Raw genomic sequence first — 15,411 nt, forward strand, 5'->3', positions numbered from 1 at the left:
CCATGCCTGGAGCTAGTGTCAAGGTGAACACAACCATGCCTGGAGCTAGTGTCAAGGTGATACACAATGCGCTGGAGCTAGTGTCAAGGTGAAACACAACCATGCCTGGAGCTAGTGTCAAGGTGAACACAACCATGCCTGAGAGCTAGCTCAAGGTGAAACACAACACATGCCTGGAGCTGTGAAGGTGAAACACAACCATGCCTGGAGCTAGTGTCAAGGTGAAACACACCATGCTGGAGCTAGTGTCAAGGTGAAACACAACCATGCCTGGAGCTAGTGTCAAGGTGAAACAACCATGCCCTGGAGCTAGTGTCAAGGTGAAACACAACCATGCCTGGAGCTAGTGTCAAGTGAAACACAACCATGCCTGGAGCTAGTGTCAGGTGAAACACAACATGCTGAGCACTAGCTGCAAGGTGAACACAACCATGCCTGGAGCTAGTGTCAAGGTGAACACACCATGCCTGGAGCTAGCCTCAAGGTGAAACACAACCATGCTTGGAGCTAGTGTCAAGGTGAAACACAACCAGCTGGAGCTAGTGTCAAGGTGAACACAACCATGCCTGGAGCTAGTGTCAAGGTGGAAACACAACCATGCCTGGACTAGTGTCAAGGTGACACAACCATGCCTGGAGCTAGTGTCAAGGTGAACCAACCATGCCTGGAGCTAGTGTCAAGGTGAAACACAACCATGCTTGGAGCTAGTGTCAAGGTGAAACACACAACCATGCCTGGAGCTAGTGTCAAGGTGATAACACAACCATGCCTGGAACTAGTGTCAAGGTGAAAACCAACCATGCCTGGAGCTAGTGTCAAGGTGAAACAAACCACGGTAGCCTGGAGCTAGTGTCAAGGTGAAACACAACCATGCCTGAGCTAGTGTCAAGGTGAAAACAACAACCATGCCTGGAGCTAGTGTCAAGGTGAAACACAACCATGCCTGGAGCTAGTGTCAAGTGAACACAACCATGCCTGGAAGCTAGCTCAGATGAAATACACAACCATGCATGGAGCTAGTGTCAAGGTGAAACACAACACCTATGCTGGAGCTAGTGTCAAGGTGAAACACAAACCATGCTGGAGCTAGTGTCAAGGTGAAGATCAACAACCAATGACCTGGAGCTAGTGTCAGGTGGAAACACAACCATGACGCTGGAGCTAGTGTCAAGGTGAAGACCACAACCATGCCTTGAGCAGTAAAGCACCTTGTGTATCTAGAACAGTCAATCAGGGAGGAGTGGGATCTCTCCCTGTCTGAGATCCTATATACTTTAAGTCACTATGCAGTGCTGCTGCTTTAGGTCAGCATCAGGGGATGGTTTTCTCTATGCGGCTGAATAGGAAGATGCCATGACAACTGACAGCAGTGAAAGCAGTACTCAGCAGTGCGCCCAGAGGTTGAGTGTGAATGTCAGAGAGAGAGACAGCTCTGAAGTGGGTGTATGCTCTTCCCAGTCAGGCAGGGAGAGGGAGGGGGTGCAGAGGGGGCTGCTGCGGTGCTTTTTTTCTCCAGACGTCAGCTCCGCTGGGGAATCTCCGCCTCCCTGCTCTCGTTCAGCGGTGACCACTGTCACGCTCCTCTTCAGTTAGACCACAGTCCTCCTCAGAGCAGGGCAGGTCCTCTACTCTCCCCTGTGTGCTCTCTGCCTGCCACCAGAGCACAACCGCAGCACAATGCAGGTAGAGCAAAGCAGCGTGGTCCAGGAGATAATGAATCTAGTGCAGCAGGGACAGGGAGGGGAGGGGACTGCTGATGTCAGCGATTGTGGCAGTCATACTGTATATTCACCCACCCAACCTCCCAAAACACCATACTTAACGCATAATACTCTGGAGGAGTTGGAGTTTAATACACTATGCAAATTTGGAATTTAAATATAGAAAAAAAATCATGAACTTTCAATTATTCATTTGCAATGTTATGCTGTCGATATCATATTTTCTATATAATTGGTACACACATAATATACAATCAATTGCATATTCCCCCAATACAGCCATTATCCACTGTATGATTTTGAATTATTCATATTCTGTTGAGAGGTGTTGGGATATTATCTGCAATAAATCAACAGGGACCTTCATCCATCAAGCTGTATAACACACAATTGTATGATGTGTTTGCTGACAAGACTCATTTTTCAACACAATTTTTTTTTTTTTTTACAAAAGCCTAGAATGTTTTTTCTTTCTAAGGTTCACATCTCAACCCAGCAATCTGCTTTAACGCATCAGCAGCAAAACGTGTCATCAACTGAAGAGATGGACATGTCAGTTCTTGAGTGGCATACACACGCTATGCTATGCAACTACAGAGTGAGACTGAGAGTGGCAGGCCAGCTGCGTTGTGCATTATTGATAGTGTTATGTTTGAGTGACTACTCAAGTCAAAGCCTTGAAATTGACAAATTAAGAGGTTCCCATGTTCTCCTTGCAGGCTGGAGAGAGAGGAACCCCTGTTTTATGGAATTACTTTTGGGGGAAATAAATAAGATGAGTCCATCAATCAACCTAATTGCATCAAGGAAATTACAAGGCCTTTATGAGATAGAACCCAAGGAAAACCACGCAAAGAGGTTGAAACACAGGCTGAAGATTAGCAGTAGTCGGACTGAGTTTGATAAAAACACATGCACCGGGGAGTGACGACAGGGAGTGATGAGCAAGGGATGGAGAGTCTTTGAGAGGGGGAGGAGAAACATAGAGGAAGGTTTATGTATGGGAGAGATGGGGGGGTTGGGCAATACACTGTATGTAATCAAATGGGTTGGGGTTCCTATGATAAGAGGAATGGGGGTTAGGGTGTTGGCTGTGGGAGACAGGGGTAGGGTTGGGCGGATGATGTGAGAAATGGTTAGTGTGCGTTATTGATGATAATTCATGGAACAAGACAACGATTCATGGACAATTTGTTCTATTTAGTAACACTATGGAGACGGAAACACCAGCTCTTCTCATAGCAGTTCCTGGAGATTAAACTCTATGTTTTCATGCAGTAGATACAATGCAATTTAACCACAGTCTGTGTTCGCTTATAATCAAGGCTATCTAAGGGGACCTTTGTTCATCTGTTGCAGTCGACTATTGATCTCCTGAACCCAAAAAGTCCTCTTTGGTGAGTTTTTACGGGGAGAAGCGGTGATGATCAAAATGGGGGCAGTTGCGATGGAACAAGATGTGTCCCTGGTTTCATAGGGTTCCTTTACTCCCTCACTCAAACAGCAGCATCGTGGTCCTAGGGAGTTTTTAATTTTAAATGTTTTATTTCACCTTTATTTAACCAGGTAGGCAAGTTGAGACCAAGTTCTCATTTACAATTGCGACCTGGCCAAGATAAAGCAAAGCAGTTCGACACATACAACAACACAGAGTTACACATGGAGTAAAACAAACATACAGTAGAAAAATAAGTCTATATACAATGTGAGCAAATGAGGTGAGATAAGGGAGGTAAAGGCAAAAAAAGGCAATGGTGGCGAAGTAAATACAATATAGCAAGTAAAACATTGGAATGGTAGATTTGCAGTGGAAGAATGTGCAAAGTAGAAATATAAATAATGGGGTGCAAAGGAGCAAAATAAATAAATAAATAAATAAATAAATAAATACAGTAGGGGAAGAGGTAGTTGTTTGGGCTAAATTATAGATGGGCTATGTACAGGTGCAGTAATCTGTGAGCTGCTCTGACAGCTGGTGCTTAAAGCTAGTGAGGGAGATAACTGTTTCCAGTTTCAGAGATTTTTGTAGTTCGTTCCAATCATTGGCAGCAGAGAACTGGAAGGAGAGGCGGCCAAAGGAGGAATTGGCTTTGGGGGTGACCAGAGAGATATACCTGCTGGAGCGCGTGCTACAGGTGGGTGCTGCTATGGTGACCAGCGAGCTGAGATAAGGGGGGACTTTACCTAGCAGGGTCTTGTAGATGACCTGGAGCCAGTGGGTTTGGCGATGAGTATGAAGCGAGGGCCAGCCAACGAGAGCGTACAGGTCGCAGTGGTGGGTAGTRTATGGGGCTTTGGTGACAAAACGGATGGCACTGTGATAGACTGCATCCAATTTATTGAGTAGGGTATTGGAGGGTATTTTGTAAATGACATCACCGAAGTTGAGGATCAGTAGGATGGTCAGTTTTAGGAGGGTATGTCGGGCAGCATGAGTGAAGGATGCTTTGTGTCACGTTCGTTATAAGGATCGGACCAAGGCGCAGCGTTGTATGCGTACATTCTATTTATTTAAAGAATGAACACTGAACAAACTAACAAAAATAACAAAACGAAACGTGAAGCTATATGAATAGTACAGACAGGCAACTAAACATAGAACAAGAACCCACAAACACCAAAGGGGAAATGGCTACCTATATATGATCCCCAATCAGAGACAACGATAAACTGGGAACCATATCAGGCCACCATAAACATACAAATCACCTAGACCTACAAAACCTAGACATACAGAAACCCTAGACAATACAAAACCCCTAGACAATACAAAAACTAGCGTACCCACCCTAGTCACACCCTGACCTAACCAAAATATAAAGAAAACAGAGATCTCTCAGGTCAGGGCGTGACAGTACCCCCCCCACCCAAAGGTGCGGACTCCCGGCCGCAAACCTGAACCTATAGGGGAGGGTCTGGGTGGGCATCTACCCTCGGTGGCGGCTCTGGTTCTGGACGCCGCCCCCCTCTTTACGCTAATCCCTCCGCCTTTGTAGAACCGGACCATGGATCATCGCCAGAGGCTCTGGACTGCGGGTCATTGCCGGAGACCTGATTTTTGTTCCCCGGACTGGGAACCGTCTCTGTAGACCACGGACTGTGGCCCGTCGTTGGAGATTCCGGACTGTGGCCCGTCGTTGGAGGTTCTGGACTGTGAAACGTCGCCTGAAGCTCTGGACTGGGAACTGTCGCCGGAAGCTCTGGACTGGGAACTGTCCCCGGAAGCTCTGGACTGGGAACTGTCCCCGGAAGCTCTGGACTGGGAACTGTCGCCGGAAGCTCTGGACTGGGAACTGTCGCCGGAAGCTCTGGACTGGGAACTGTCGCCGGAAGCTCTGGACTGGGAACTGTCCCCGGAAGCTCTGGACTGGGAACTGTCGCCGGAAGCTCTGGACTGGGAACTGTCGCCGGAAGCTTTGGACAGGGAACTGTCGCCGGAAGCTCTGGACTGTGGAAGCGCACTGGAAGCCTGATGCATGATGCCGGAACTGGTGGTACCGGGCTGAGGACACGCACCTCAGGGCGAGTGCGGGGAAGAGGCACAGGCCGTACTGGACTGTGGAAGCGCACTGGAGGCCTGATGCGTGGTGCCGGAACTGGTGGTACCGGGCTGATGACACGCATCTCAGGGCGAGTGCAAGGAAGAGGAACAGGACGTACTGGACTGTGGAGGCGCACTGGAGACCTGATACGTGGGACCGGTACAGGTGGCACCGGTCTGATGACACGCACCTCAGGGCGAGTGCGGAGAGGAGGCACAGGACGTACTGGACTGTGGATGCTCACTGGAGACCTGATGCTTGGGACCGGTACCGGAGGCACCGGGCTGATGACACGCACCTCAGGGCGAGTGCGAGGAAGAGGCACAGGACGTACTGGACTGTGGAAGCGCACTTGAGGCAGAGTGTGAGGAGCAGGAACAGAACACACCGGGTTGTGAAGGTACACTGGAGACCTGGTGTGTATAGCCGGCATCAATTTTTCCTGAACTTTAACACACGTTTCAGGACGAGTACGAGGAACTGACACAGGTGGCATCGGACAGCTAACACGCCCCTCAGGGCGAATGCCGTGCATACTATGCAAAACCAACAGCTCTCTCTCTTCACTCTCCTCCAATTTAATCAACAACTCCTCGAAGGTCTCATACTCTCCCCTCCGTTCACTCTCCTCCAATTTGTCCAATAACTCCTCGACAGTCTCTGACTCACCCCTCAACTTCGCCGACTGCTCCATGTGCCCCCCCCCCCCAAAATAATTATTGGGGTTTCTGTGGCCTACCTCGTTGGTATAACTCCTCGTAATATCGCCGTTTCGCCTTCGCTGCCTCTATATCCTCCTTAGCAAGGCGATACTCCCCAGCCTGCGTCCAGGGTCCTGCTCCATCCAGGATCTCCTCTCAGGTCCATTCCTCCTGAACACGCTGCTTGGTCCATTTTTGGTGGGTTCTTCTGTCACGTTCGTCGTATGAATCGGACCAAGGCGCAGCGTGGTATGCGTACATTCTTTATTATATAAAGAATGAACACTGAACAAACTAACAAAATAACAAAACAACACGTGAAGCTATACAAATGAGTACTGACAGGCAACTAAACATAGACAAGATCCCACAAACACCAAAGGGAAATGGCTACCTAAATATGATCCCCAATCAGAGACAACGGTAAACAGCTGCCTCTGATTGGGAACCATATCAGGCCACCATAAAAATACAAATCACCTAGACCTACAAAACCCTAGACATACAGAAACCCTAGACAATTCAAAACCCTTAGACAATACAAAAACTAGCGCACTCACCCTACTCACACCCTGACCTAACCAAAATATAAAGAAAACAGAGATATCTCAGGTCAGGGCATGACACTATGTTGCGAAATAGGAAGCCAATTCTAGATTTAACTTTGGATTGGAGATGTTTGATGTGAGTCTGGAAGGAGAGTTTACTGTCTAACCAGACACCTAGGTATTTGTAGTTGTCCACATATTCTAAGTCAGAACCGTCCAGAGTAGTGATGCTGGACGGACGGGCAGGTGCAGTCAGCGATCGGTTGAAGAGCATGCATTTAGTTTAACTTGTATTTAAGAGCAGTTGGAGGCCACGGAAGGAGAGTTGTATGGCATTGAAGCTCGTCTGGAGGGTTGTCCAAAGAAGGGCCAGAAGTGTGTAAAAAGGGCCAGAAGTATACAGAATGGTGTCGTCTGCGTAGAGGTGGATCTCTATCAGAGAAGGTGTTTGGTGAACCAGGCGAGGCAATCATTTGAGAAACCAAGGCTATCGAGTCTGCCGATGAGGATGTGGTGATTGACAGAGTCGAAAGCCTTGGCCAGGTCAGTGAAAACGGCTGCACAGTATTGATTCTTATCGATGGCGGTTATGATATCGTTTAGGACCTTGAGCGTGGCTGAGGTACACCCATGACCTGCTCTGAAACCAGATTGCATAGCGGAGAAGGTGCAGTGGGATTCGAAATGGTCGGTAATCTGTTTGTTGACTTGGCTTTCGAAGACCTTAGAAAGGCAGGGTAGGATAGATATAGGTCTGTAGCAGTTTGAGTCAAGAGTGTCCCCCCCTTNACGCTGCTTGGTCCATTTTTGGTGGGTTCTTCTGTCACGTTCGTCGTATGAATCGGACCAAGGCGCAGCGTGGTATGCGTACATTCTTTATTATATAAAGAATGAACACTGAACAAACTAACAAAATAACAAAACAACACGTGAAGCTATACAAATGAGTACTGACAGGCAACTAAACATAGACAAGATCCCACAAACACCAAAGGGAAATGGCTACCTAAATATGATCCCCAATCAGAGACAACGGTAAACAGCTGCCTCTGATTGGGAACCATATCAGGCCACCATAAAAATACAAATCACCTAGACCTACAAAACCCTAGACATACAGAAACCCTAGACAATTCAAAACCCTTAGACAATACAAAAACTAGCGCACTCACCCTACTCACACCCTGACCTAACCAAAATATAAAGAAAACAGAGATATCTCAGGTCAGGGCATGACACTATGTTGCGAAATAGGAAGCCAATTCTAGATTTAACTTTGGATTGGAGATGTTTGATGTGAGTCTGGAAGGAGAGTTTACTGTCTAACCAGACACCTAGGTATTTGTAGTTGTCCACATATTCTAAGTCAGAACCGTCCAGAGTAGTGATGCTGGACGGACGGGCAGGTGCAGTCAGCGATCGGTTGAAGAGCATGCATTTAGTTTAACTTGTATTTAAGAGCAGTTGGAGGCCACGGAAGGAGAGTTGTATGGCATTGAAGCTCGTCTGGAGGGTTGTCCAAAGAAGGGCCAGAAGTGTGTAAAAAGGGCCAGAAGTATACAGAATGGTGTCGTCTGCGTAGAGGTGGATCTCTATCAGAGAAGGTGTTTGGTGAACCAGGCGAGGCAATCATTTGAGAAACCAAGGCTATCGAGTCTGCCGATGAGGATGTGGTGATTGACAGAGTCGAAAGCCTTGGCCAGGTCAGTGAAAACGGCTGCACAGTATTGATTCTTATCGATGGCGGTTATGATATCGTTTAGGACCTTGAGCGTGGCTGAGGTACACCCATGACCTGCTCTGAAACCAGATTGCATAGCGGAGAAGGTGCAGTGGGATTCGAAATGGTCGGTAATCTGTTTGTTGACTTGGCTTTCGAAGACCTTAGAAAGGCAGGGTAGGATAGATATAGGTCTGTAGCAGTTTGAGTCAAGAGTGTCCCCCCCTTTGAAGAGGGGGATGACCGCAGCTGCTTTCCAATCTTTGGGAATCTCAGACGACACGAAAGAGAGGTTGAACAGGCTAGTAATAGGGGTTGCAACAATTTCGGCAGATAATTTTAGAAAGAAAGGGTCCAGATTGTCTAGCCCGGCTGATTTGTAGGGGTCCAGATTTTGCAGCTCTTTCAGAACATCAGCTGACTGGATTTGGGAGAAGGAGAAATGGGGAAGGCTTGGGCGAGTTGCTGTGGGGGGTGCAGTGCTGTTGACCGGGGTAGAGGTAGCCAGGTGGAAAGCATGGCCAGCCGTAGAAAAATGCCAGGAGTGAGGACAGAGAGATTAGCTAACGTATATAACATACTATACAATCACTCAGGAATCCAAATTCGACTTCACTTAAATGGCTTATGATGCCCATGCAGTTACATTGCAGGACCACGTGTCAGTTTATACTCTTTTGCTGGTCTTGAGATACAGTATGTATTGATCAATTGTGGCCATTACATTTAAATACAAGTACTCATCTACAGTATAAAACTCCTCAATATTTGAATAGTTCAATATTGTCTCATGCAGATATGAGACCCTGTTTCATTCCTCCATAAAATGTAATATGAAGCTATAAGGTCTCAGTAACTGTGACACAGTGCAGCAGTGACTCCTCACTTACCAGTGCCAGTATCCAGTCTTATGTCTTCAATATTGTGTTATTCAGTCTTATGTCTTCAATATTGTGGTATTCAGTCTTATGTCTTCAATATTGTGGTATTCAGTCTTATGTCTTCAATATTGTGCTATTCAGTCTTATGTCTTCAATCTTGCAGTACCCAGTCTTATATATTCAATCTTGCAGTACTCAGTTGAAGACCTTCAAGAGGTCTGGCATGAAATCATCTCAAGAGTTATTTATGTGTGTCTGGCACTGGTAAGTGAGGAGTCACTGCTGCGCTGTGTCACAGTTACTGAGACCTTATAGCTTCATATTACATTTTATGGAGGAATGAAACAGGGTCTCATATCTGCATGAGACTGCATGCAACAAGTAGAACCAGGTCTCTCTGGACAGACATGTATATATACCAGGTCTCTCTATATACCAGGTCTCTCTATATACCAGGTCTCTCTATATACCAGGTCTCTCTGGGACAGACATGTAAATATGCCAGCACAAGCTTTTCGTCACACCACCTGTCACACCATCTATCTCTCTCCAGTGACACACACTTACGGAATCCACATGCTCTCACACACACACAGGCATACACACACATTCAACTCCTGCCCTGTGCAATTGGGTTTGGACTTCCTGAACGGGTCGCCCCCAGGTGGTGAAGGTAGGAAACATCTCCACTCCGCTGATCCTCAACACTGGGGCCCCACAAGCGTGTGTGATTGTGTAACAGTATAACTTTAAACCGTCCCCTCGCCCCGACACGGGCGCGAACCAGGGACCCTCTGCACACATCGACAACTGTCACCCACGAAGCGTCGTACCCATCGCTCCACAAAGCCCGGCCCTTGCAGAGCAAGGGGAAACCCTACTTAAGTCTCAGAGCAAGTGACGTAACTGATTGAAATGCTAGTAGCGCGTACCCGCTAACTAGCTAGCCATTTCACATCCGTTACCACTCACCCCCCTTTTCAACCTCCTCCTTTTCCGCAGCAACCAGTGATCCGGGTCAACAGCATCAATGTAACAGTATTAACTTTAAACCGTCCCTCGCCCGACACGGGCGCGAACCAGGGACCCTCTGCAACATCGACAACAGTCGCCACGAAGCAACGTTACCCATCGCTCCACAAAGGCCACGGCCCTTGCAGAGCAAGGGGAACCCTACTTAAGTCTCAGAGCAAGTGACGTAACTGATTGAAATGCTAGTAGCGCGTACCCGCTAACTAGCTAGCCATTTCACATCCGTTACACTTGGCCCCCTCCTGTACTCTCTGTTCACCCATGACTGCGTGGCCATGCACGCCTCCAACTCAATCATCAAGTTTGCAGACGACACAACAGTAGTAGAGTTGATTACCAACAACAACGAGACAGCCTACAGGGAGGAGCTGAGGGCACTAACAAGGGAGATGATCATGGACTTCAGAAAACAGCAGAGGGAGCACCCCCCTATCCACATCGACTGGACAGCAGTGGAGAAGGTGGAACGTTTTTGTTCCTCGGCGTACACTTCATGTCTGTCCAGAGAGACAAACTGAAATGGTCCACCCACACAGACAGTGTGGTGAAGAAGACGCAACAGCGCCTCTTCAACCTCAGGAGGCTGAAGAAATCTGGCTTGTCACCTAAAACCCTCCCAAACTTTTACAGATGCACAATTGAGAGCATCCTGTCGGGCTGTATCACCGCCTGGTACGGCAACTGCACCGCCCACAACCGCAAGGCTCTCCAGAGGGTGGTGCGGTCTGCACAACGCATCACCGGGGGCAAACTACCTGCCCTCCAGGACACCTACACCACCTGATGTCACAGGAAGGCCAAAAAGATCATCAAGGACAACAACCACCCGAGCCACTGCCTGTTCACCCCGCTATCATCCAGAAGGCGAGGTGAGTACAGGTGCATCAAAGCTGGGGCTGAGAGACTGAAAAACAGCTTCTATCTCAAGGCCATCAGACTGTTCAACAGCCATCACTAACACAGAGAGGCTGCTGCCTACATACAGACTTGAAGTCATTGGCCACTTTAATAAATGGATCACTAGTCACTTTAATAATGCCACTGGCATAATGTTTACATATTTTGCATTACTCATCTCATATGTATATACTGTATTTTATACCATCTATTGCATCTTGTCTATGCCGCTCTGTCATTGCTCGTCCATATATTTATATGGACATATTCTTATTAATTCCTTTACTCAGATTAGTGTGTATAAGGTAGTTGTTGTGGAATTGTTAGATATTGCTGCACTGTCGGAACTAGAAGCACAAGCATTTCGCTACACTGCAGACATACACACACGCACACGCACGCAAACACACATACACAGACAAACACACACCATGTCCTTATCTCTTTAACTGTGGGCGATGGCGATCCCCTTACTGAACAGCCCTTCTTCATGAAGATGGATATTACAGCTGAATTATATACACTGCAGCTGTCAGGGGCGGAGGCCATCCATTACAGCTTCTTTTCCAGGCATGGTGAAGACTGCTGCCACCGGCGTGTACAGCATCTCATCTCAGCCCGCTCCGCTCACTCAGCGCTTTCTGCTCCACTCAGCCTCATGTTTTTACTCCACAGCGTGGAGGACAGATAAATCACACCTCAATACTGCCAGTCCTGTCCCTGTCAATGTCAACATTTCTGTTCTCTGGGCCAATGACGAGACAGATGCTGTCTGGCCAGCCTCATCGGCCTTGGAGATCAGGGAAAGTGACATGTTGCACCCCAGTCTTAAGGCAAGCGGTCACCAGCCTCAACTAACCAATCCACGTGAAGATGAGGTCAACTCTTCAGTCTGACCCCCCCCCCCCAGCCATCAGACTGGCATCCCCATGGGAGCAGCCGTGGTGTGGTTTCCATGTGGTTTCCATGGCTACATGGCAAACACTGTTGCTGTAGCAGCCCTGTCAACAAATTGAGGCAATTATATCTGAGGAGCAGCTGCTCTACCAGTCCCCTCCCCCACTGTACTGCCCCTCCCCCATCGTACCGTCCCTTCCCCCATGATACCGGTCCCTCCCCACATGTTAACTGGTCCCAGCCCCCTTGCAATGTTATGTCCCAACCCACCATCGTACCACTCTCTCCCCCTATGTACCGTCCCGGCCCCCAGGACCGTCCCTCCCGCCATCGTATCGTCCCTCACCCTTAGCAACCGTCCCTCGCCCAGGGGTACCAGTCCTCCTCCATTGCATTACCATCCCTCTCTGCCATCCGGCATCTCCCTACAGCCACCATGGGACCGCGAGCAAGTCCCCCCCCACCGTTCTTGTCCTCTGCCCAGAATCCCTTGAGGCACCGTGCCCTACTCATCGTAACCTCACCTCCCTATGGTACGTCTCTCCCCCACCGTTTCGTTCCCTCCCCCTTTGCACTGTCCCTGTCACATACACATGGTTAGCAGATGTTGTGCGAGTGTAGGCGAAATGCTTGTGCTGTCTAGTTCCGACATGCAAGTAATTATCCAACGAGTAATCTAACCTAACAATTCCAACAACTACCTTATACACACAAGTGTAAAGGAATGAATAAGAATATGTACATACAAAAATATATGAATGAGTGATGGTATAGAACGGCATAGGCAAGATGCAGTAGATGGTATAGAGTACAGTATATACATATGAGATGAGTAATGTCGGGTATGTAAACATATAAAAGTGGCATTGTTTAAAGTGGCTAGTGACATGTATTACATAAAGATGACAAGATACAGTAGATGGTATAGAGTACTGTATATACATATGAGATGAGATAATGTAGGGTATGTAAACATTATATGAAGTGGCATTGTTTAAAGTGGCTAGTGATACATTTATTACATAAATGTTTCTATTATTAAAGTGGCTGGAGTTGAGTCAGTATGTTGGCAGCAGCAATTCAATGTTAGTGATGGCTGTTTTACAGACTGATGGCCTTGAGATAGAAGCTGTTTTTCAGTCTCTCGGTCCCTGCTTTGATGCACCTGTACTGACCTCGCCTTCTGGATGATAACGGGGTGAACAGGCAGTGGCTCGGGTGGTTGTTGTCCTTGATGATCTTTTTGGCCTTCCTGTGACATCGGGTGGTGTAGATGTCCTGGAGGGCAAGTAGTTTGCCCCCGGTGATGTGTTGTGCAGACCTCACTACCCTCTGGAGAGCCTTACGGTTATGAGCGGATAGTTGCCGTACCAGGCAGTGATACAGCCCGACAGGATGCTCTCGATTGTGCATCTGTAAAAGTTTGTGAGTGTTTTTGGTGACAAGCCAAATTTCTTCAGCCTACTGAGGTAGAAGATGCGCTGCTGCGCATGGGTGGATTTCAGTTTGTCCGTGATGTGTATGCCGAGGAACTTAAAGCTTTCTACCCTCTCCACTACTGTCCCGTCGGTGTGGATAGGGGGGTGCTCCCTCTGCTGTTTCCTGAAGTCCACGATCATCTCCTTTGTTTTGTTGAGTGTGAAATTATTTTCCTGACACCACATTCCGAGGGCCCTCACCTCCTCCCTGTAGGCCGTCTCGTCGTTGTTGGTAATCAAGTCTACCACTGTAGTGTCGTCTGCAAACTTGATGATTGAGTTGGAGGCGTGCTTGGCCACGCAGTCGTGGGTGAACAGGGAGTACAGGAAAGGGCTGAGAACGCACCCTTGTGGGGCCCCTGTGTTGAGGATCAGTGCGCGATGTGCCCGTCTCTGGAGCCTGACCAGAAGACCGCTCCATCTGCTCCTTCTACTGCGTCGTTGTTTTGGGTCGCCGGCTGGGATCAGATCCAGTGTCCTGGGTGGTGGGCAAAACAGAGGATTCGCTTCGGGAAAGTCGTATTCCTGGTCGTAATGTTGGTGAGTTGACGTTGCTCTTATATCCAATAGTTCCTCCCGACTGTATGTAATTAAACCTAAGATTACCTGGGGTAACAATGTAAGAAATAACACGTAAAAAAAAAAATACTGCATAGTTTCCTAGGAACGCGAAGCGAGGCGGCCATCTCTGTCTGCGCCGGAAGTACTACGCGCTCCAAGACATGCAAACAGACAGAGATCACTCAGAGTCTTAAAAGCAATCCACTTTCTTATTTTGTGTGAGAAACCTGCCCTGTAATAAGCTTCTGTAGCAAACAACAAGTGAGTGGTTAGTGCTCCTTGATCATGTTTGGGAGAAGAGTGCCTCTATTTAAATGAGTTCAGGGCGAGGCTGTGAGACTGGGACACGCATTGTGTGTGGATGTATGTAGAGAAAATAGAGCACTGCGTGAGAGGATGTGTGCAAACACTCTTCACTGCATCTATGTGGGTGGATGCCAGGAAGCTAGCATGCATCCTTAAGGGATTTTGTGGGCAGTTATTGTAAGTGCCCATGCCAGAGAGCCCATGCCAGAGTGCCCATGCCAGAGTGCCCATGCCAGAGAGCCCATGCCAGAGTGCCCATGCCAGAGAGCCCATGCCAGAGAGCCCATGCCAGAGAATAAGCAGTAATGACTGGAGGACAGAAACAGAGTAGCAGTTTAATGACTGGAAGGAACAGAACAGTAGTAGCAGTAATGACTGGAGGAACAGAACAGGAAGTCAGAGTAATGACTGGAGGAACAGAACAGTAGTAGCAGTAATGACTGGAGGAACAGAACAGTAGTAGAGCTAATGACTGGAGGAACAGAACAGAACAGTAGTAGCAGTAATGACTGGAGGAACAGAACATAGTAGCAGTAATGACTGGGAAGGAAACAGAATGCAGTAGTAAGCAGTAATGACTGAGAACAGAACAGTAAGTAGCAGTAATGATGGAGGACAGAAACAGTAGTAGCAGTAATGACTGGAGAACAGAACAGTAGTAGCTAATGACTGGGAGGAACAGAACAGAAGTTAGCAGTAATGACTGGAGGAAACAGAACAGTAGTAAGCAGTAATGACTGAGGAAACGAACAGTAGTAGCAGTAATGACTGGAGGAACAGAACAGTAGTAGCAGTAATGACTGGAGAGAACCAGAACAGTAGTAGCAGTAATGACTTGGAGGAACAGAACAGTAGTACGTAACAGAAATAGCATAGACTGGAGGAACAGAAAGTAGTACAGTAATGACTGGAGGAAACAGAACAGAAGTATGCAGTAATGATGGAGGAACAGAACAGTAGTAGCAGTAATGACTGGAGGAAACAGAACAGTAGTAGCAGTAATGACTGGAGGGAACAGAACAGAACAGTAGTAGCAGTAATGACTGGAGAACAGAAAAGTAGTAGCAGTAATGAACTGGAGGAACAGAACAGTAGTAGCAGTAATGACTGGAGGAACGGAAACGATT

Source organism: Salvelinus sp. IW2-2015, linkage group LG17 (assembly GCF_002910315.2).
Source record: "Salvelinus sp. IW2-2015 linkage group LG17, ASM291031v2, whole genome shotgun sequence".
Lineage (NCBI taxonomy): Eukaryota > Metazoa > Chordata > Actinopteri > Salmoniformes > Salmonidae > Salvelinus > Salvelinus sp. IW2-2015.